The sequence below is a fragment of the Dermacentor albipictus genome, chromosome 10, assembly GCF_038994185.2.
Source record: "Dermacentor albipictus isolate Rhodes 1998 colony chromosome 10, USDA_Dalb.pri_finalv2, whole genome shotgun sequence".
Taxonomy (NCBI): Eukaryota; Metazoa; Arthropoda; class Arachnida; order Ixodida; family Ixodidae; genus Dermacentor; species Dermacentor albipictus.
Genome location: NC_091830.1, coordinates 34,071,403 through 34,096,510, shown reverse-complemented (window position 1 = coordinate 34,096,510; position 25,108 = coordinate 34,071,403). Strand labels below are relative to the sequence as shown.

At 45.3% G+C, this 25,108-nt stretch overlaps 1 pseudogene; it reads left to right on the top strand.

The window, feature by feature from the left end:
* Nucleotides 1-20,052: 20,052 nt before the first annotated feature.
* On the top strand, nucleotides 20,053-20,643 carry LOC139050785 (piggyBac transposable element-derived protein 2-like; annotated as a pseudogene).
* Nucleotides 20,644-25,108: the final 4,465 nt, after the last annotated feature.

The following is a 25,108-nucleotide window of genomic DNA, read 5'->3' as shown; positions in this document are numbered from 1 at the left end:
CACTTCCCGCGCGGCGAACCCGCATACTGTCTTCGTTATCAGCCCATTTTTTCCCGCTTTAGCACAGAGCAAGTTAGGTGAGGCAACGCCTCCTTTACTAGACGCCCGCCGCGTTGCCCGCTTTCCCACTGTAGCGGCAGTTCCCTTAGTTAAAGTTAGTTCAGCATAAATTCCGTGAGGCGGCGCTCGTTGCCTTTTCAACTACCGGCGGATGTAGCAGCGGCGGCTGGATGCATCCGCCGGCGCGTTATATGCGCGGGCGTCTGTTAGCGAGCGTTATCGCGGGCCTCCGAGACGTTGACAGATGCCATGTTAATCTCAGAGGCCGCAGCACTTGATTGCAAGTTGCAGGCGTTAGCCATCAGAGGCGCTCGTTGCCTTTTCGCGGAGGGGAGAAGAGGGAGAGGGCCCGGAACCGAGCTACCGGACAACGCGGCAGGCATCTAGTAAAGGAGGCATTGGGTGTGGGCGGTGACCGCCCACACGAGACGGTCATTAGAGGAAACGCCAGTTCACGGGATTGGCCAGTCGTTTCAGCGGGTGCGAGAGAGAAAATCTGGGGGCGTTTGCGCCTGAAATTTCTCCCTTTGCCTAGGTACTACGGAGGAGAAGCCGATTTGCTTGTTTCGTATGCGTTTGTCCCTAGGCGCGCATTTTGCTGTGTCTCGGCTGGCGATCCTTCAAATCAATGTCTCCTTTCTTGACGAAGCCATGCGTACCGTGCATCGTGCATAAGTTTTCCTCCTGCGTCTCCTTGGATGTTGCCGGTAGGTTTGTTGCGCTTTTTGGTAACATACGGAACGTGCGACGTGATCAGTGAACCTGTGATATCGAGGGCCAATTGGATTACGCCACGGCGTAATGCCAAAGCATTACGCCGTGTCCATCGTGTGTTGGTTATCGGTGCATACTGCACCCTTCAAGAGATACGCGTGAACATGCATGTCTGCATGTTGAAACACATTTAACACCCTGTATCTAGGAAAAGCGAAAGTCGTTATGCAATTTATGGCCGTAGACCACTCGGAAACGTGATGGCGGCCGCAGTGTTCCGACTGGTGTTATAGAAGTGGCGGGGTGCTTTTTTCGTCCCGACGATATAATGAATTTTTACCAGTACTGCGACAGGGCGGCATACGTCTCCGGCAAAAGGAGCCCTCACGAGAGCACCTGAGCTTATAATAACGCTCTGTCTAAATGTACAATCGCGTTCATAAATTTGGAGACCATGCGAGCCCGTGGCCATGTGCATGCGCGCGCCGTCTGGCGGCTCGGTGCCTGCTGTCGAGAGTATCGCAGTGCGCATGCGCGTCCATCATATCTCTCTGGCCTGCTCGCTCGCTCACTGCGCACCGGCGAGCGCGCCGTTCACAGGAATTTGCAGCCGCCGCCGCCAGTAGTATTGTTCGCGAAGCAGTGGCGCGACATCTTCGATCCCCTTGGTCCGACCTCGGCGATGTTTTTCAACTACGGAAGCGCCTGCTTTCCCCGCTTCTGTCACGGCTGTCTGGCCAATACCACAAAGTAAGATATCTACTCTTTAGGTCTAAACGCGCGCATCGATGGCAACGGATACCTATCAGCGGTACGACGCAACTTCAAGACAGATGTTTCATTGGTTTTATGTCCCGTTGGTATGGCAATCGCGCTTCGCGGAAAATCCGAAGTGATTGAGTGACGCGCGAAAGTATAATTAAATATATTTATAGGTCACCATGGTGAGGGGAGATGGTGGGGGAGAAGGCATCACCGGGCTAATGAGCAGATACGGCGACGCGTCGCCGCCTGCAGACGCCGTTCTCTGGTTGGTTGTATTATGCGCGCGTTCCTTGTCCGCGCAAGCCACCGCCTGCGTTCTAACTGAAGTTGCGTCGTCGCACCAATAGGTATCCGCTGCCGTCGCCGGGCCGATGGAAGCGCGCCGTTGCAACTTTAGCTGGTCGATCGTGTCTCAGCAAGCCGAGAATCTTCCCCACGTAAGGAGTACATATCTTGCACCATGGCCGATACACACCACTCGCGCTTTCAGCTGAGCGGGGCGTTCCCGGCACAAAGTGCTATCGTCGGCAGAATACCACGTTCGAAGAAGCGCTACTCATTGTCAGGCTTTCACGCTGCTATGCTCAGATATTTCGACTGTGTTATCGCGCCTCCCTATTGGCGGACACAGACGTTGTTTGAGAAGCCTTACACTGTGAAAGTGTACAAGCGCATTTTGCGTATTGCCGCTTAGTCTTCTGCAAGCATGCCGCCAGCTGGACAGAGCGCGAAACGAACAAAGATCTCCGATCGCGCCGCTGGTGACAACGAACGCAAATTACGATAATCGGCCCACGCGCCGGTGCGCCGCGAGCGAACACGCAGGCCAGCGAGATAGGATGGACGCGCATGCGCACTGCGATACTCTTGACAGCAGGCACCGAGCCGCCAGATGGCGCGCGCATTCACGCGACCACGGGCTCGCATGGTCTCCAAATTTATGAACGCGACTGTACATGTACATCCGATCCCGGCCACGGCGGCCGCCTTTCGATGGGGGCGAAATGCGAAAACACCCGTGTGCTTAGGTTTAGGTGCATGTCAAAGAACCCCAGGTGGTCGAAATTTCCAGAGTCCTCCACTACGGCGTGCCTCATAATCAGAAAGTGGTTTTGGCACGTAAAACCCCATAATTTAATTTAAATGTACGTCCGACTTGCCTGCTCTGTTTCCGTTTCGCAAGCTCTGCGGCTCCCGCTTACCGATTTATTGCACATGGTTTTGCTTGAGAACCTTTATTTATATCGAAGGGGACCATTCAAATATTCCATTTAAGAGTCAGAGAGCAGCGTACAAAAAGCGTTGCACGAGCGAAGGTACTGCGCCAGGAGAGCATGCCTGGTCTACACTATGGACCCTACTCCTCGCCCGGGATGAGACACAAAACATCTTTAATGAGACGAAAGATGGCTCATTAAATCAATAATCCGCCATCACCAACTCGGCACGAGCGCCGCACGGGCGAGAAAGTCTTTCCGACGTACACCCACTTTAGCAGCACATTTCAACTCGACATAGGCGACAGATTTCCAGAAGCACAGGCTGGTACACTTGGCTCACTGTAGCCCAGTACTGCCCGGTACTGCCATTTTTATGAGACACCTGCTGCTGCTATCCCTTGCCACAACTGCGCGTTCACTTCCTTAACAGCGCCAGGACTGATGCTTGGCATCAGTAGCATTCGTGACAGAAAATGCTTGCTCTTTGGCAACTGATGACCCAATTAATTTGCTACTTTCTTCTTAAATTTGTGCTCATAAGTGCTGCTCTTGTCGTCACTGTCAAACTGATCTCCTTTGTGTGATCCCTTGCACTTTTTCTGTACCCTTCTCCCTGCACATGCTTGATCACTTTTTGTTGCTCCCTGTCGCCATTCCTCTACAGTGGCACTGTTTTTTGCTATATGTGCCTGGCTGTCTATTGCTTATGCCGCATGTTCACTGTAATGATTTCCTTCGCCAGACACGTGAATTATTAATTGCTAAAAAAACTTTTATCTGCAGGGTCTCCTGGAAATTCATCCACAGCTGGAAACCAAAATTGTGCTTCATCCCAGACCACAGCTTATCTCCACATCAAAGCCTTTACATCTCCAGTCTCACTCACGTTCGCTCTGAACAGAAAAAAAAAGAACAGTTGCTGCACTTCACAAGGCAAGAATCCACCTCATCATTTTCTCCTGGAGGGTGGGGTGGTATTCTGTAAGAGTACACCTAGTGGTCTGTCCATTTCGGCCACTGCTGATTCGATTCAGCTGTGAGAGGAGGAGACCAGCAGCCCTAGCCAATCAGTAGCGGCCGAAATTGACAGTCCACTAGGTGGGCTCTTACAGAATACTCCTCCCCACCCCCCACCCCCCTGCTCACCACATCTTGCCTGCTGCTTTCTCTTGTCATGTATGACTTTGCACATACTTTTCGTTCATGTTCTCCTTTCTGCTTTGTCACTACACCTAAGCTTTTTTTGTCGTTGTTGTTCAAGCAATAGCTCTTCATTGCCATTGCTATTTTCTCGGCCTTCACGTATCCTATTGCAGTCACTAGCGTCATACTTACTAATCAGTGCGGAAATAACAGAAGACACACAGAAGGGCACAGGACGATGCTTTATAATAACTGAAATTTATTGAACACTAGCATCAAATGTCTCTTACCTTTGGTTGCTCCATATGACTTGCTAGAAATGCAATAGAAATTTTTATCATAGGGCATTCAATCTTGGAGCATATATAAAATATAGCTATTTGCTTTGTGATGAAATATTGCTTTGGTAAAAAAGAACTAATTAACTTGGCAAGTTGGTTCCAAAGACTGCGTCCTTTGCATGTCCAAATGTCCACACCTTCCAAGTTCCTAAAGAACTTCACAGCTTCAAAGGGTTTTGCTTCATAATTTTGCAGCTTATTTTGGCATTTATCCCCATTGTTCATCTCGTTAATGTGGCTGTTGTGTGACAGTACTGAGCTTATCACTTAGACCTTAGCATGAAGCAATGCTTAAAAACTGTTGTGCTCGTACACGCTTTATCAAATCACTGCTTTGTTTTAATGTTACTGGTGCTGTGGCTTTGGTGTTGGCTGCGAAGCCCATGGCCGTGGGATCAAATCCAAGTCCCTGCGGCCACATTTCGATCGGGACAAAATGCGAAAAATGCTGTGCGCCATGCATTGGGTGCACGTTAAGCGCAGGTGCTCAGAATTAATCCAGAGTTTCTCACTATTGCATCCCTCATCATCATTTAGTGATTTTGGCATGTAAAACCACTGAGCTTAATTTTTAAGTATTATCTTTGCCCAGTACAAATCTAGATTTTGGACGTCCCTGCAAATGTAACCAATACACAAATTTAAATACTTTGTCATCTAAAGAAGAATGGGACACTATAAAATGCAATAATCACCAATATGTGCCTTGAAGCCAGAACAATATTGGGACGCTAGGAAGCACCATCGCTATTGCCTGTTGCTTGACGATTCCAATACACCTTGTCACAGTCAAACAGAACAACTTTCACTTCCAACTTTTGTCCACTCTCCTTTGCCTGTTGTCTAATAATCTCGCCAAATTCTATAGTTGCTATCCTGTTCTCCAGCTGTGAATTGTGGTTGAACCACTTCAGACGTCTGTTGACTTGTTTATCTGACACATTGAAGTAAAGGTGTAGTGCAGTGATGTTGCAGTGATACTCTTGCCAGAATAACCTACTTTCATGAAACCAGTGTAGTAGTCAGAAGACTAGCATTTATGCCAGCTGCATTGCCAAGCTCCTGCCCAAGAGCAGAGCTTAGCATCTGAGCATGCGCATCATTCTGAGTATTCTTGCATATCATTTGTGCTCGTTAAACCTTGCTACAAGACATTAATTTTCAGCAGCCAAGCCTGACAGTTTTGGTCAATTTTTCGTGCTCTGAGCTGGTTTGATGCAATACTTTTAATGGAATTTCTTTACTGCTGTTTATTATGTGGTCAGTGACAGGATTTTTTTATGCAAGAGTTAAATGGTTCCTTCAGTGAAAAAGCCGGCAGCATCTGTAGCAGCAAAACGGTGCCTAATTTCCCGTTGACTGTGACGCCATGTGAGCACACGAGGCGCGCTCATGACACTAGCTTGCACTTGCTGGCTCCTGTCTCAGCAGAGGAAAGTGAGCGAAGGGGAACATCTGCTCCTGCGCTACTTCGCGAGGGGAGTGCATTGCTACGACAACACATCACCTTCCCTCTCGCAAGCCTGTGTTACCACCTGTTCCTTGTCTACTCAAGCTCTTGTGTGTGTTCTATCTGCGCCTCGGTAAAGCTAAATCAATATATGCCAAGCGTCTTAACGTGCCCGCTTGCCCGCGAGGAGTTCATAACTCGGACTGCTCAGTGGCGTTCAGTTGGACATTAAAGTATTCACAACTCATAAGAAGTGCTTAGGTGTCCTCGGATTTTCTTCGTACTTAATGCACAAACTTTGAAGTCATTTTCCATGGCGAAATTATTTAAATATCATCGTCCCTTGTCTGCTGTCCGTCCTTTGTGTGAGCCTTATACATCTTCGCAGCCACTCCTGTCATCACAGTAATTTGTGTACTTGCGCTTGTATCTTCCATGGCATATGATTAATTAATGCATTTTATTTGCGTGATCCAACTAAACATGATCTCAAAAAGCTTCACTTGACTGCTCACTTGTCCCTGTGGCTACATTGTGTGGATGTACTATCACCGTCAAATGAAACGCAAACAGCACAGTGCGTGCCTGTAGCATCACTGAATGTACAGTGCACACACTTCGCCAATCATCACCCTCACAGGCATGCACATCTGGTTTCACAACACTGTGCAATGATGTTCGCCCTATACTGAGATATTTTTCTTTCTGTTTTGCTTCTTGTTTTCTTAGATTTTGGGGTTTTTTTTGCTTTGAAATGAAAGGAAAGCATAACAGAAAGAACATTTGACTGCATTCAATGTGTTAGAAAATGTTCACTTCAATTTTTTTTTCTCACACTTGAATCAAAAGCAGTGTGGCAACACTGAGTCTTGATGAAATGAATTGGCACCCTCAGAAACTGTTCCCACTGGTAATCGAAGCTGATCTTGAAGGCCATGCTTTTGTCTTCTGCAAAAACTGGAACTGATTTCAGGAGCTGGGAAATACGTTATGGCCCTCATTCATTGTTTTGCTTTTGCATCTTGGCAGTTTGCTGCTGCGATTTATAGCACAAGTGAAGGAATCGTAGCACAAGTAACACTGACACCTGTGCTGCCCTTTTTGGTGCCAGTGTGTGTGAAGGAAGGCTGCTATCTGGTCTTGAAATCCATCGAAGCAGCCTTATTCCCAGACATCACACAGCCTTGCCAAAATGGCGGTTGGCACGAAGGGTCTAGAGGCAGCGACTTCAAATAGAATTTTCTACTTATCGTACCAGAAATGGTTTTATTTCCAACAAACTTTGTTAGCTGTCCTCCAGGCGAAAAGCTGCAACATACAGCTTTAATGTGCCTGAAGGCCCTCGCATGGCGGCAGTAAGTCTCCTATCGGCAAACATATAACATATAAAACACTAATCTATTAGGATATATATTTGCAATGTAGCAAAAGAAATGTGTGAAATCTAAAGAAACATTCATCTTTTCAGATAATTATGTAGTATTTATAAAATAAATTCCTAATTCGCAACAAAGCCAAGATGCATATTATATGTATTATATGTCCCAAAATATCACATTTCAAAAATAAGCACTACAGACAATATGTCTAGTATGTACACTCGCCCACAAAATATTACAGGGTGTGCGAGCTTGTGGCAAAACTAGCCTTCTCCCCTTCTAGCTGTGCACCCATGGTATCGAGTTTGCACGCATGCGCATCCCTTCGAGACTGCAAGCGTGCATGTTTCTGCACTTCCTCCTTGTGCGCCGGCAATATCCGAATGTAGCCGTGAGGTGCCTCTCTTGCGATGGGTGCGAAACTATGTGAAGCCTGAGCTTGCGCGTGCCGCTGCGGCTGCTTTTTGTCGAGTCACGAGCGCCGACGCATATGGCCCGGTGGCGAACCGAACAAGTAATTTTTTTTTTTAGCTGCACCATTTCGTGTCCAATCTTTGTTGTTTCTTTTTATGAATGGGGCATTTTCCCACAGATGAGCGTGTCAGAAAATGCCCCTATAGAAGGAGACAGTGTCAACTCCTATTGAAGACCAGCAGTTAGGACACAGAGACAGAGAAGCTGCCGGATGGATCTGGGACAGCGACGCTGGCCTGTACTTTCCTATCGTCTCCATTATCCATGGCAACCTGGTATGAAGAGCATGTGTTAGCCATTTATGCTTGAACTACTTTTTCCTGGAAACAGTCAACAAAATGTTTTGCATGGAACAAAGAAGGTATGTTCACCTGCACAAGTATTGGCTCATAGAGAAGGCTGGCACATAGGCTGGAGGGATCAAGGTCGGACATGTTGGTCTGGACTGCACTTTTAACTCCAAGTCTATGGCAGCCTGAAAGCAAGAGTGCTATGCTAATTTTCTGTTTGCCCTACGACATAGAATACACTGCCTACTTAAATACTCGGTAAAGCTGTTGAACAAGTCCAACTTAGGAGGAATTGTAGAAGCCCGGTAACCAGGGAAAGTTGGTATGATTTCACTGAGAGGGAAAATTAATCTGCACCCACTCAAATCTGAACTACTGGAGGCATCAGCACCTAAGCCAGAGAACCAGGGGTAGAGAGGCTAGCCAAGACTGCTTTCATCAAAACTCGTAGTAACATGATTGGAAGACGTCTGCCAGCCAATAACCGCTTCAACTAAAACTGTGCAGCATAATGTGGACAAAGCAAGATATAAAAGCTATAGAGACAAGCCCACGATAAGTATGCTCATCCCTGTAATGTTTTCCTTTTTCGACGATGCATGGCACAGTTTTACTTCAGGCTTATGTTTACAAAATGGCCTCATACTATGTTTTATTGTGGAGCAACTGTTTATCCCATCACATATTCAGCGAGATCATTACAACAGTGAAGTGAAATGTTTACCTCTGCAAGCAGCAACAAGCTTTCAGCACAAGCTTGCATGGGCTGTGAATATGCACAGAGTAAGTGTACGACATGGCTTGTTGTGTCAGGTGTACTGTCACATTGGCCAACTGTATGAGGAAGCTGGGAGGTTCAAAGCTTGAGAGTACTAGTTATAATAATGGGAAGAATGTCATATAGCAATAATTCATTACAATTGAACCTTGTTATATGAAACAATTATAAATAGAATTATTGCTTAAATAACAGGTGGTGAATCACCAAGAGCTCAGCGAAGTTGAATAGCCTGATAATAACGGGGCGTGTCCTTTGGCTTTGCTTTGTACCGATTCTGTGAACTCGTTCTATTGAGTTAACTTCTATTCATAGGATCTTCGTAAATATACCGTCTCGCACTTCTTCTTCAAGTGTTTTAACATTTTCAGCAGAGCTCTCTCTTAATCCATAAATTACTAGGTTATTCCGCCTACTTCTATTTTCTAGATCATCGACCTTCAATGCCAGAAATTCTACTTGCGTCATGGTAGATTTACAAGATTCCTCGCAGTGTACTATCTTGTCTTCGCATTCTTTCCATAATCCCCTTTCATTCTCAATAACTGTCATTCTTTCTTGCAAATCTGCAACTATTGTCTCCACGTGCTTGATATTTGAAGACAGTTGTTTCAGTGTTTTGTTCGTTTCCTTTTGTTCTCTTAGAATGCGTTTCATTGGTTCCCGCTGCGAACATTCATCTGAATCAGAGTCAGGGCCTGAATTTTGTTCAACGTCTCCGAATATTAGTAACATTAAGCGGACAACATTAAAACAATCCCCCAAAATAGCAACACAGCATTGTGGACTTGGGAGCACCGTTAACGTTACGTCATTGTCTCTAGTTGAAGACACTAAATGCTGGTCACTAACCTGTGCGATCAGAAAAAAATTGATCAGCATCCGTACTCGTTCAGTGCTTCCAAGTCCACTGAAGGTAACGTCTAAAAGGCTGCTGCTTTTATCCGGGTGCCATGGTGTCTCCGTCGACGTCACCGTGCTGGTCAGGTGGTCCCAGTGCAGTGCACGTGGTACAGCTTCCTGCGACTTGTTTCGTCCGATGAAGCCAGCAGGGCAGACAGCCAGAGGTAGAAGTAGATAGGGCTGATGCAACGCATGCTCAGACCCTGCGTCGACGAATCCGGTCCTCGACAGCACGATCTCTGCGATCAGAAAAAATTTCATCAGCATCCGCGCTCGTTTGGTGCTTCCAAGTCCACTATGATATATGCAACTGAGCCTGTGTTAAATAATATTATGCAAGATAACAGATCATAATTGTATACTGGAATTCATTTGACATAACTGTATTACAACTAGTTTCCATGTAATAACATGAACATTTTCTATATGTATTTGCGCTTAAAAACTCCTATATCCACACTTTATCCGTAATTGTATTGCTACACCAGCCGCTTGCGTGCCTGTCTGGGAGACCGGAACTTTGTCAAGCCGAAGAGGATTCGGCTTTCATCCCGGCTCTCCCTTTTTCACCTTGTATCCAGTGGTGAAAATAAAAATTATTATGATGATGATGATGATGCAGCAGAATATGTTCACAGAAGTGAAATTCCACTGTACTGAATTTTGTTAAACTGAAAGGCATTTGCATTGGGTTGAATGGCGTTTCGATGGGGGATGTAAAAAAGTTCGTACAGCTGAATAATTTGTTCAAGTGACGTTCAAGTCTAGTTTACTGTATATTGGTTTTCTTGGATAAAAAATTTAGTTGGAAACAGTGCCTTGTATGTCCTCATTATTTCTTAAACTTTGCTTGATGAACAAGAGGTGCAAAAATAGACCTTTCTATTTTGTCTCTTCCGACCTAACTGGCATTTGGCGAATACCTCATGCGTGCGGGAGAAAGTAAGGAGGGGGGGGGTTATATTGGAAAAAGTTTGGCAGTGTCTGGCTCCTCCTGGGGTGGTGTTAGAGGTGTGTATGAACCACTGCTTAGATAAATCGAACTCAGTACCTTTTTCTCAGTACAAGCATTCGTGAATGTTAATTGTTATTCCAGCAGTTTAAAAATGCCTGCATAGGCCCTATATCACAATATGTCCCAAGCCTCCTATTTTTTTTTTATTTAAGAGGACGAAAGCATTCGAACTTCAATGTTAATGAAAAGAATGTTACAACTTTCAATAGCAAGGGATTGCTGTTATCAAGACTCCACAAAATGATGCAAAAAGAGCTGTTCTGCCATGAAAAACTTTCAATATTGTAATTCTGAGAAGCGGTTAATAAGTTTTGAGGAGAAAGTTCGTTGAATGTATGTTCCAGCTTGTAAACCGCGCACAAACTATTTGAGGGCGGTAAGAAGATTTTTTATTGTTTAATATCAAGAGTTGACGAACAGCCACAGTTCAGCAATGTCATGTGTTTTCTCATTTTGAAGAGCAAATTTTTCACATATCTGAGCTATCAACCCTACAATAGTCATGGCATTAGCCATCAATCAAGTGGGGGACCAAGATTACAATTTTTATCCTGTGGACTTTTAGTTGGTCTAATAGGGCGATGGTTCATCTCAATATCCCCACTCACCAGAGGGCTACAGGATTGGGACACCACCTGGGCATATGTAGGAATAGAATTAAGGCACCAACTATGTGGGCAATGAAGCTACGAAGCAATGAAGGGATGGTCAGAACATATGCAGTAAGCATTATCATGGTACCACACCTATTGGTGCTGCTGCTGCCTTGCCCGCTGAAGAGGGGCAATCCAGTGGTGATAGTTTTGTAGACAGTGCCATCGACATCATGATGATTGAAAAGTCTGAAATGGTATCATTATGTACATTATTCACATAGCCCAGTGGGTCACTGTACAAACTATGACTGTTTCCCAAACAGAAGATAAATCAGTCCATGCTTGCATGGAGGAAACATTGCACAAGCTTAGCAAGAGTCAATGACACGAATGCAGGGAAGTGAAACACTGTGACAACAACAAGGCAAAGAAAAAGAACTGCACGAAGCACAGAGATCTAAGCATCGTGCCAGTGCTGCTAGAGGATTGCTCACTCAATATGAAAGTTCAGTTCCAATCATGCATACTACCTCTTGGTTTAGCTTAAGGATTGCTTACCTCAACAAAATAATGCATCTTGTCACTCTCAGTTGTCCCCATGAGTTTAAAGCAGTCTTTCACAACCTAGGCTGAGAACACTCCTAGGAAATGTTGTATCCTGTACACAAGCCATGCAAGTTCCTGTAATGTTTGAAGGATCCACATCTCACAGTATAACACAAGGTTGTGAAGAAGACAAAGGCATATTGAAATGAGCATGACAGCTCACTGCCTACTGGCAAAGGCTTCGCAAAATTTTTACAGCAATAATGCATTGTGGTGCCTCAGAACCACTGGGATTAGCAAGATTACACTGTAACTGGAATTAGAAAATACTGCGTTCTAATTGACTTACAGTGCAGTGTTAAGCACGACAGCAGCACTGCATTAAAGCATCAATGTTCTAATCGATTTTCCTCAAACATGTTATGGTACGACTTTTAGTGACTAAGCAGCATTTGTACAAAGGCACCAAGCTGGTTTGCTTCAAGAAGTGTCTTTTGATCTATACTTTGAGAAAAAAATGTTGCACTTATTGCTGGTTCTTTGGCATGCAAGTCTTTAAAAATGGGATTAGCATGCATCTTACTCAGTAACAGAAACTTAGCAAGTGGACCTACTTGGCTTGGATCTTCAGGGTGACAGATAGATGGGCATTGACATGTACAGTCAGACATAAGAAAGTGCCTGGGACCTCCAAAATCGTTCGTAATACCGGTCACTTCGTTGTAAAGATTGTATACCACACCGCCGCTAACAATTGAGCTGGCTGGACATGTTAAAGAAGAGAGAACCCTTATTCTATGAATTAAGGGACACTTAGTGAAATAGGTCACTAGTATTTTTGTTTATAGTTTGTGTGGCTGAATGTGCGACCAACATGTCACTAACCTTGCTCAAGTTTAATGTTATTGACGCATTCACAGCAGGAGTTGAACGACAATGACTCGCCTTCTCTTTCTTCTTTTACTCTCTTTATGCCCATTGCGAATTGTATATATTTGTGCACGCTTCAATAAAGGTGTTGTCGGCAGTCAGCGCTCGATCTGTGTCCTTCCTTGTCCGTGTTTTTTGGTGCTGTTTTAAATATGAAACATCTTTAGTGGCTTTCTTGATGACCGACGCCGGAGTTCTATGGCAGACATCCGTTATCCTTGCCTTGAACTAATCTGACTCTATCTCAATTACGTAAGCAAGATCATTCACATAAATAACCCAAAGAAAGAAATCGAGTGGAGAGAGGTCACATGACCTAGCGGGCCAATTCACAGGCCTGTGCCTTCCAATCTATTGCGCATTGAAAGTCGCATCCAGCCAGTTTCGTGCTTGGCTGCTGCTGTGTGCGGGTGCCCTATCTTGCTGATACCACAGAAACGGAAGAGGTGACAGCGGGACTTCACAGAGAAACTCATCCACCACTCCTTCAAGGATTTTGTTGATGTAACACTGTCCAGTGAGTATGTGATCGAAGAAGATGGGACCGATTATAGCACCAGCATAAATTCTGAATCACAATTTGGGCAACTACTGGTACTGGTGCCTATTGCACTTCACACAGCGTGGATTGGAGTCCCTCCACTAGTGCGCATTATGCAAATGTACCTAGGCGTTTCGGCGAAAATTGGCTTCATCTGTGCACATGATGTTGCTCGAAAGGTATGATGACTCATGGGCTTTTGCGAGAAATTTAAACGATTCTACGGGTCCCTATCTTCCAAGCATTGTTGCTGGTTAAGGTGGGACGGGTGAAAGGCTGTCATTTAGAATTCTCCAAACTGACTTGGAAATTGGTATTTGGGCGGCCACATTGCGCAAGCTAGCATGAGGATTTGAGGCCAAAAATGCTGGAACATCCCTGCGTAGGCTAGGACTCAAACATGGAGTCCTCCGCCGGTTTGTTGAAGCTGCCGGTTTGTCTCAGGTTTTCACAATTTCTGATGATAGTCGATGCATTTGGTCTACCGCCACACTTCCATTAGTGATATACACCAGAACACCGTGAATTCAAAGGGCGCCGCCATATTGATGAGCGCCGGTCGCGCCATCTATCCCAAGCGCTGCGAAGTAGCAGGCCTGGGCTGCCACGCCGGGAGATGCGACCCGGCGCGAAGGCGAAACTTGGGCTTTTTAGCTGGGCGGAAGGCGTGTTTCGCGTTTTTTCTAGCCTGTCATTTTCGCTGTCTCGATTCAATCAAACTTCAAGACCTCATGCAAGTCCGCAATGGCCACACTGAGTGATGTGCAGACTGCAGAAGCGAATACATCGGGTAACCACGTAAGCACGTAACCTGTGAAGGATTTTACAGCACTGTGTTGGTGACATATATTATTAAAGAACGCAGAACATTGTCCTCTGCACTTTCAGTTTGGTCTTGTTTGTCATGGTCACTACTGGGTTGGCCGCGTTTGGCAACCAACTGGCGAGGTCGTTTGACTGCCTGATTAGCAGACGCCAGCCCTTCACCACCTGCACATTGAAAACAAAATAGATGTTATAGTAAGAAGGGCTGTAGTTCTTTCCCATGCCATCACTGTTGCGAAGATATAAAGTCCTCGCAAAATGAAATAGAAAATGCACCAGGCCAATTGTATCCTGCAACCACTTAAGAGTACAACTTTCAGAACACAAGCCTACAGCACTCGAACAAGCAGCATATGATGCTAAATCTGCACTCATTGGAAAATGAGGAACTACAGTAGTTATAATGTTCAACTACATGTGCAGTCAAAGCTCGTATAACAGGACGAGCATGACGGATGCAGGTGTTGTACAGTTGCACAAACCATGACAGGGCACATAAAATTACCACCCCTACTTAAAGCTGCATCATCAGGGAAGCCTTTGGTACAAGACAACAACCGAACCTGCATTCCAAAAAAGTTAGCCCCACCAACTGCAGCTACCTGGTTTCAGACCTATTTCGCTTGTGCGAGGCCATATCGGATTGTTAGCGCTCCCTTAGAAAAGAAAACAGTAAAAAAAACTGGTGAGAACGAGCAAAATTTTGTTACAATACACAACAATAATTAAGCACCTTATTTTCCTCGCCTTATGAACGGAAAAATTTTGCGCTTTGCCCTGCATAACAGCCCGCACGCAGTTTAGAGCTCAGGAGGCTCAAGTGAATTCGTTACGAATGACACCTGCAACACCAGCTCGTAAAGACAGGCGCGCTGCAAGAACGCCTTCGTCGACGAGCAGTCGTCGTTTACGTTTTTGTGGACGCATGCTACGTGATGAGCAAACTTCGGTTTACTTTCATTAGCAATAACACTCACCAGCAGGGCAACATACTATCGCCTACAACTTGTCGTTCACGCTTAATGGTCATGCCGTGCACCAGCTGCAAGTATCGCTGACCGCAAACTCAACTGTTCCGCTTAACCGTCAGGAGCTCTGCCTGAATGAAAACACGAAAAGGCTTGCCTTCTTGTTATAGCCAAGGCGAAGCACCGGCGCGGGATTCTGCTCTGTGGGCTTTTCCAGAAAGTGCTCAGAGCAAACCTGCGTGTTACACATATTACGTTCGTAGGGCGCAAAGTTAAACGTGGCACCAAAATATACACAGATCGAATACTCACTCGTGCATTTTCACTGGGTTGGTAGTTCTTCCTATTCACTGCAGCTATCCACCGGTGGCGCAGCTTGTCATTCTTCGTTGCGGATGGAAATCGGTGCAGGCTGAAAACACCGCACCGGCACGATTCCCTACGTGTATTGTGCACTTCGCAAACAGCGCTAAGTAACCTTCTCCTTTTCCGCTGGTTATTTTGGCATCCAAACACGACGCAACGATGCCCAGATGACTTCTTGTACTTAGGATCCGCGTGAACGGGCACATTTCCGCACTTTGGAGTCTTAAAGCTAGCGCTAACCATGTCTGTTGGTCGCCGGCGAACACACTTTGGCAGCCCAGAACAAAATGGCGCTGGTCAACCGGGCAATCCGGGTGCGAGAGTATGCGTTCAAATAGTCTGGGCGCGAGGCTAGCGTATTCTGGTCTATACATTTTTGTAGTCTTCCTCTTGTTGCCATTTGCAGATGCCAAAACGAGGATCATGCTTACCGTGTGCTCATTAGAGAAACACATGGCAAATTGGATGGAACAAAACGTACCTTTAAATCTTTGCACTGACGTCAATTCACTTTTGTGTTGACAGGTTCTGTAGCAAAAAAAAACATCCGTGCACTTTATCTACGCTAAAACAACAGCTATCACTACTTTTTTCCAGGTAACACCAAACGAGACGTGTTACTTCGGCAGGGATGCGACAGATAAGGCATTAGGACGATCACAATGTTTTTCTTTATTTCCTTTATTTCGTCCTGGATTATTCAGAGGGAGCATGTTCGAGGGCGCTGCTTTATGATGCGAGTGGGAGCACAGTCATGTGGTATTCTCCATATTTCACAGGGTTTATTTATCTATCATAAAAAATTAGTACGCAATTAGTACGTCGCTCAAAATATCGCAGTTAGATGTCCCTTGGCTGTGCCTTTAGATGCCACATTTATCATTTGATAATTAGAATAGTACATGTCGACTTAGATAATTAATTAAATGACCAAATTAAATCTGTAACGAAAAAATTACTGGCAGCTACTGCAATGTACTGTAAACAATGTGCACTAGGTTTACTTTGAGTAACGCATTGCTCTCTTTTTAAATCTTGGTGCATTATAATTGATTGGGACACTCTGTATATATTTACGTTTGCATGTAAGTGACAATGTTCCCATCTGTAATAAATGTTGTAAGTTATTAGAAATGTTCTTTTTTTCATGAGTCGTTGACATTGCTTACTGTAAAGAGAAGCAACACCGAGACACACAACATTCACGTGCATTTCATACGCCGTTGATAAAAGAGTCTGCTGACGGGGTCAGTGAAGTTTATAGGTTTCATTCATGATCAAAAAAGCATGCAAAACAATTGGAAGCGTCGTGAGCATACAACAACATATTCATTCTCTAGACATAGGCTATCCATACCGTTAGAAATAATTCTTAATTGGCTGCCTCCATCTCTTTCAAAAATATTATAAACTTTGTCCTGTGTGTATATTTAAATATATTGCATATGTGCATGGTGTTTACAGTAGAAATTTAAAATAATGTTGGAGTGAGAAAGTATGGATAAGGCAGCCACCGCGAGTGCTTCTGATGGGCGTGTCCCCCTATTGTCAGGATTTGAAGAAATAAAGTGACCCGCCGTGGTTGCTTTGTGGCTATGGTGTGGGGCTGCTAAGATCGAGGTCGCCACATCTAATCCCGGCCACGACGGCCGCATTTCGATGGGGGCGAAATGTTAAAATGCCAATGTACTTAGATTTAGGTACGTGTTAAAGAGCCCCCCGTGGTCCAAGTTTCCGGAGTCCCCCACTATGGGGTGCCTCACAATGAGATCGTGGTTTCGGCACATAAAACCGCATAATTTAATATTCTTTTTTGTAGAAATAGTCGAAAATATTAATTAAAAGCCGTTCAAGTCTGCGCCAACAAGGATGCAGTAAGCTATTAGCCTCAGTAAAATTTCAAGGGAAAAAGTCGATGAAAGTGAAAAGAATCCTCAAACGATGTGGGTGACTAAGCACTGGTATTGGCACTTTAGGTGTGTGTGGGGGGAAGGGGGAGGGAGGCTTCGGCTTCGCCTAGGGTGGGGGGCTCGGCCCCCCCCTCTCCCTGGAAATCTCCGGAGGGGGCTCGGGCCCCAGAGCCCCCCACATAGTCGCCGCCTATGCTGCTATGTTAACATGGATGGTATTATATGTGCATTTCTCAAGTGAATAAATCAAACAAAGTACAAGTGGTTCATTTTTAGGGGAAGCAACATTGAAGCAATCAATTTTGCGTCCTTCCATTTTAAGGTGAAAACCTTAGATGCCTATGCTTCAAGGTCTCATTGTGAGGTACAGAAAATATAATGTGACGCAACGAAGGCTAGAAGCGAATGAAAACATGTCCAGCCATGTATAAGACATGATTAATGATTATCGAAGTTATCACTATGTGGTACCTGTTTCCAAGTTCCTGTGATGATGTCAAAGGTTATTTCAGAGGCACTGCTTCATCACTATCATTATATACAGTTCTTTCATATGTGAATGCATAGCTAGCTTGTAGAAGACAGGTAGGTAGAACCATAATGCAGAATGGACCATTTGTTAAAGAATTGGTTTTCTTCAAATGACGATTCATCTATAAGATTTTTATAATGAGTGGGACATTGCACCAAACTGGTAGACCAGGACGGTGAGGTGCTCATTGTTACCAACCTTCTAGTGAAAAAATATTGACACGTGTACTTATCTTTATCGCGCAACCACGTTTCGCCGCTTAACAACTGTAATCGCAGAGCGAGGGACGCGCCTGCATGTATCCGACGTTTCTGGAAAGTTATCGACGCTTCTATCCGCGTGTCTGTTGTCGCCGAACCTTGTGTTATCAGATTTTATCGCGTGACACGAATGGTGTAGAACTTTGTGGAAGACACGCGGGTCCCATCAGTTAATCTGGAACATTCGACGGCTGATCTATAAAAGCCGACGCGCTTGACCCGCTGATCAGTTTTTCCGACGATCGCCGACCGTGTTCGCCGCTATCGTTGTGCTATAAGTGTAGCCTGTTTTTGTGGGCACAGGTTCGTCCAATAAAAGTTAGTTTTCTCGTTCACAGTATTGCTACTGTGTTATTGCTTCTTTCTTCACCGTCACTACCACGTGACATCTGGTGGAGGTGCTTTTGGTTCATGTACCGGACGCCACCGACAAGCCGAGATCCAAGCCCGGAACGCAAAGACAACACCAACGTAGTCCCGGACCATCGAGCAAGCCGCCGTCTTCAACAACTGCCCCCGGAGCACGGACTTTTGCCTGAGACGACCAGTAAGATCGCCACAAAGTCCACCGCATTCGAAGAACTCCCAAGAAAAGAAATGTATAGATATTGTTTTATGATGGCCCTTGAGAGTGCGCTTTATGCTTGAGAGGGTGAATGTTGCAAGTTTACAGAGATGCTGAGTGCATAATTGAATCATAGTGTCCGTAATTATGTATGTTGATGCTAGTGTTTCATGATAGATATACAATGGAGCAAAACTGCTTAATAGCTAGTGCTGTGGGTAGCCGAACAGCGAGAGAGAGAGAGAGAAGGGAAGACGGAAAGGCACGGAGGTTAACCAGACTGAGTCCAGTTTGCTACCCTACACGTGGGGAGGGGAATGGGGAGTGAAAGAGAGAGAGAGAGAACTTAGGTGTAGGATGTCTATAGTCGGGCACTCAAGTCTGTTCAGCGCTTTTCACTGAACAGTGAAATGCACATTATTACAAGGATCTGAACTTTAATCAAAGTGGTGACAATAGTGGTCAAAGTTTTCTTATTATTTGTACTAATCCAATGCGAAGATGGGGATCACGATCCTGGCAAAGAAAAATGAAAATTAATATGACAGCGGTCGTTGTCAGCTTCACCCTTTACTGCACCTTGTTGCATATATGCAACATACCGATAAACGGCCATAAAAACAAAATCTAAGTTCATTTGGTTCTTCCTGTACACGTTGTTGCATTTCTGCAACAATAGTTTGAAAAACGCGTCTTTATTTTCTGCTCTCTGTGTTCATTCTGCGCAACTATTACCAAACAAATATGGTGGACGCTGCTCGCGCCAGCACGTAGCTATACAGGTAAGTTTTGCCAGTTATAAACGCCTTTTTGAAGGAAATAACCTGTGGAAAAAAAATGTTAAGCTGTGCAATACATCCTCCTAATCGTTTAGATGGCAAAAAACATTATTTTCTCGCAATAGTTTATTTCTTGCGACGGAAAGTTACTACGTTGCGTATTTGCAACAACGTGCTCACTGGGTTTGATTTTTGTTCTGGAACTAGAAATGGATCCTAAACGTTATTATTGCCGAGCAATTCCGTCAGATAGCCAAGACAGCGAACTTTCCGGGAGTGGCGACGACCCCGAGTGTAAGTCTGTTTGGATTCATCGTGTGTGAAATGTGTTGCCTGGTGGAATGCCCGAATTTTTTTATCGGGGTGAGCGCGCGCGCGCTCTGCTGTCTCGCATCGTTACGGCTTCACCCTTATGTCTGTGCTAGTGGCCTGGCCTGCTAGGTAGGCCTGGCCTGCTGGACAGCCCATGCCTACCTAGCGAGCAAGAAATGAAAAAAAGGAAGAGGATATTTTGAAGAGAGAGTTGCGGTTGTGGATGGAATTGAGCTGTCATGCACAAGGTAGCAAGATACCTGAGCAGTGACTTTGCTCTCTTCATTTGTTGGAACAAAGACTGCTACAAGTGGATCAAGGTATAATCGTAAAAAAAAAGAGCAGAGTGAGATACTATGCCCTGCAGTGATCACCATCTACAATAAGCAAATGGGAGGCGTCGGCCTTTTGAACTCCCTCATCTCCATTTACTGTCCCTACTAGAGGTCGAAAAAATATTATTTTCCTGGTTTTCTGCACATTCTTGACTTGACAGCTGTAAATGCTTGGTTCCTTTACAAGAGGAACGTCATGAAAAAACGCGATCAGTACACTGAAAGGCTACTTCCGTTGGCTGAGTTCAGGATGGACCTGGCTGCATCACTCTGCAAGGCTGGGAAGACGGCGCTGAAAAGCGAGGAAGGCCTAGCAATGAGTCAGTAGAACAAGCCTCTGAGGAGAAGAAAAAAAAGGGACCATCAACTCCAACTCAGGATGTCAGGCTAGATCATGTATTATTTCTCAACAAGAATATCTGCCTCAGTGCTCATTATTTTCATTGCTTTCCTGAGGTTGGTCACTGGGTTCTTTGCAGCAAGAAGCGGCAGCGCTGCAAGCTTCCTGGCTGCACAGGAATCTGCATGAGCTACTGCGGTAAATGTGGAGTGCATCTCTGTTCCACAAACAAGAGCAATTGCTTTTTTGTGTACCACACTACAAAATGAGTCCACCATTTCTCATTACTTACTGATTACTGCTCAAGGTATAGAACCAACCTTTTCAAGCAAGCAAGTGAAAGAGCTTTCTATTATACCATGTGTTCCCCCTTGCTGATTGTCATGTAAATAAATGTGACAGTTTGAAACACAATAACCCGGGCTTTCCTCAACATTTTCTTTATGTGCACGTTGTTGCAAATATGCAACGTACCCTTTTTCTGCCAATACAAACTGTAAAAGTCCACTGAACATATTTTTTTTATTATTACAACTATTGGTATGGTTCCCTGCAACGACATGAATAATCTTATGGCAAAAGAAAAAATTGTGCAGTAAAGGGTTAAAGAACTGGGTGGACAGACAGACATGGGAAACCAGCACTTAAGTGGTGTCGGAGCAAAGCTGGAACTTATGGCTGAGCCAAGTAACTTATAAGGGCTGTGGCGCACACGATAGCTGCGCGCGGGTATGATATACTAGAAATCATCAAGCAGTATCTGCCACTTGGTGTTAGCGCATGCTGCCTGCACTGATAGATCTCCCACCGAGCTCCTACATCTATACGAATACACAGCTACAAAATGCATGCCGAGATGCAGGATCCGTCCAGTAAAGAGAACAAATTCGCCAGTCGCTTAATATGATATTTACCGACACCTACAGAAGTCGCTTAAACATTTAAATAATTAAGTGAGAATGACTTGGTTCGACAGGCAAGGTTCTGACTGGTGTTGTATAAGTCGCAGGTCGCTTTTTAAGTCGCGACGATAGATTGGATTTTTTACAGGCACTGCTCCAGGAGGGCACATGCAACCGGAGGCCTCAGGAGAGGACCTGAGGTTATAATAAAGCAGGCGGCGCAGGATCCCCAGGGCACCCAAGGGGTAGTGGGGAGATCAAAGCTGGAAGCAGGATGGTCCGTAGATTGGAGTGGCGGAGGCCTAAGCGTGCTGGACATAAAATAAATATTATTGCGTCCAGCCGCCAACTTGTGACGCCAAGACTTCTGCAACAGCAGTCAGACGTTTGCCGTTTTACATACTAAGGCAGCAGCGGAAGCGGACGAAGACACAGGAACGTGAAAAAAAAGACCCCACGCTACAAGTTAGTAGTATTTTAAAGTTTAAATTATGGCAATTGAATAACACGCAACTGAGTCCTCTCGAAGCGTTCGACGCATGGAAAAATTCGCGAGGACGGTAAGATACCAGTGTGACAGAGGCACAAGCAAGGAACGAAACCACACACACAGGGCAAACTGTGAAGATGCTATATATTTTGCTATATATATAATATATGCTATACCTATCAAGTGACTAGTGCCATGCTCTAATCTTCAAAGGTCGCAATGCTTTCGCAATGAAATTTTTGACAGTGTGCGCTGTGTGTGTATCTTGTGTTCTGGCTCACTGCTGATCGCGATCACGCCCGATCCTGATCGAATTTCGCGGTCGTGATTGCCTCCTTTGGACAAAACGAGCGAGAGACCCAATCACAGTCGAGAATTTCGATTCGGATCGGTGCTGATCGCGATCAGAAGTATACGTGTGACACTGGTAGTGACAGGGCAACGCCATAGCATACTCGCCTTCACGTGAGACCACTGACCAAACGACAACAATCGTTCGCGCCAGTGCACTGTACCAGCAACACCCAAGGAGACGCACGAGGAAAACTTGTACACGACGCACGGATCACCAGCCGACACATGGCAAAATGCCGCCACGCCAGGGCACGCCTAGGGACAGAACGAGCAAAGAAACTGCTCCTCCCTGGTACCTAGGCAAAGGGAGAAATTTCAGGCGCAAACGCCCCCAGATTTTCTCTCTCGCACCCACTGAAACGACTGGCCAATCCCGTGAACTGGCGTTTCCTCTAATGACCGTCTCGTGTGACTCGCCCACCTCCCAATGCATCTGGCGGTGGCCGAACAGTATGTCCCTGCGACGCGCCACGCTCAGCAATTGGTTTTTCTATACCGCTGACATCCTGTTTTCGGCGCGCTTTTCAAGCGCGCTTTCTCCCCTTTCTGTTAATGCTATTGGCAGTTGTTGGGACCTTACCCCAGTTTGCGGCACGTCTCCATCTCTCTATGTATCCATGTCCGCGCCTAACCCCTTTCTCACCAACTTGCGTCGTTAGGTGGTTTATAGTGGAATACGTAGGGCACCGGGCTGCTGTTCAGGGGGAACCAGATTCGAAAGCGACCGTCCCACCAACTTGGGTCATGAGGTACCTCCGTGAACAAAAGTATACGGACCAAGGATTGCGCGATAAAACCGATTTTTTTTACACAGCCTCTGAATGGAAATTGAAACATAGGACTGCAGCCCAAACTTAGCATTGGGAACTTTCCAGTCTAGACGCTCGTCAATTTCAGTTTACGCATGCTAATGGCAAAAATTTAGTTTTGCGGCGACCATATTGTCCGTATACTTTTGCTCACGAATTCTTCTTCGCGCACTGCCCACTTTTTTGCGATGCTGTAATCCTTGGACACATTCTCACGCGCTTCTATAGCGTGCTTCATTTCCTTTTTCCTACCCGTACCTGGTTTTCTCTTTCCACTCTAGGAGTGTCATAGCCCTTTTATCTCCAGCTGACCCGCCGTGGTTGCTCAGTGGCTATGATGTTGGGCTGCTGAGACCGAGGTCGCGGGATCGAATGCCGGCCACGGCGGCCCCATTTCGATAGGGGCGAAATGCGAAAACACCCGTGTACATAGATTTGGGTGCACATTAAAGAACCCCGCGTGGCCGAAATTTCCGGAATCCTCCACAAGGGCGTGCCTCATAATCAGAAAGTGGTTTTGGCACGTAAAAACCCACAATATAATTTTTTTATTTAATCTCCAGCTGCATGACCTCCACTAGTTCTTTGTAATCACAGACGCGTTGTAACGAAGACCCTTTTTTTTCGTGTTCTGTGCGATCTCTGCTACTTTTTTCCTTGAATTATAAACATTCTACTGCTGTTGCTTCCGGTATTGCATCGGTATTTCTCCCATATATTAAGATTAACGTTTATGGTCGCTATCCAGGCTATTTCTTTCTGTTCATCTATTGTCATTTTGTCTAGACGCTCGCAAATTGTTTTGCGGACACAGGCTTAGTTGAGATATGACCGCCAGTTTCCGTATTGCCAAGTCAGCTTTTCATGACACCTATTCCCGCTCTTAACTAAATCTTCTTTCTGGGCGAGTTGGTGCATACTTGACATAAAATTGTAACAGCGACAACACATGCAACCACAAAGTATCAAGGACGAGACACAAGCGCTGTGTCTCGTCCTTGATACTTTGTGGTTGCATGTGTTTGCGCTGATACAATTTTTATGTCCCGCCATTAGGTACTGCAATATTGTCTTGCTCGCACAGAATCAGAATCATCGACCTGCGAATTTATAAATCCTGCTTTCGAAACTCGATATTATCATTTGCAGCACAACCAAACAAATCTTTACTTTCATGTCTGCCAAAACTAACAGTCGATAGGTAAGTTACAATAATATCATTTACAAATGAAGCAATCGAATTTTTAAATTTTATATTTGCTCTAACCAACTGTCCATAGAAAAGCAGCTTCCAGCCCTGTCTTCTTTCTTTCCCACGTGTAGCTAATGCATAAATGTTCCTTAGACGTATCATTCACCCCTTTTCAAGGTGTTGCCATCCACTTGTTGCGCGGAGCACAACACCATCTGATAGTGGTGGAGGAAACCGTAACCGAACTATCTTCTCTGATTGGTGGAACCGCACTTGGAATCACGTGCGCTTTCACCAATGGAAGCCCCTTCTCGTTCGTGACGCTGACAACGCGAACAAGAACAAGCTAAGAGAAGCTAATGCTTTAAAAAGGCTGAACGTTAGAACGATTTAGGCGTTGTAAATGACCGGACGAATACTGGTCGTCAACAACTCAGACTGCGCTTTTTTTGCGAACAAAAGCAGTCATCGTGCGACAGACAGCTCATCAAAGTGCGTCAGTTAATTATGAGAGGTTTGAAAGAAGCATTTCTACATTCACCCGCAGGAGAAGCGTTGGAAGCGATAGCAAAACTTACCGTTGCGTTGGTGCTCCTCGTACGGTATTCTAAAGTCCCGGTCACACAGGGCGACACGACGCCGATTTCTATCTGCCGACTTCGCGCGACAGCTGTCTCTGTATTCTCGGCACCCCCTCTCACACTGCGCCCAAACTAACATTTTGCAGACGGCCCGCCGATGGCCGTCGCCACACTCGGCGATGCCACAATCTGCGTCCTGCTTCTATCTATCTATCTATCTATCTATCTATCTATCTATCTATCTATCTATCTATCTATCTATCTATCTATCTATCTATCTATCTGTCTGTCTGTCTGTCTGTCTGTCTGTCTGTCTGTCTGTCTGTCTGTCTGTCTGTCTATCTATCTATCTATCTATCTATCTATCTATCTATCTATCTATCTATCTATCTATCTATCTATCTATCTATCTATCTATCTATCTATCTATCTATCTATCTATC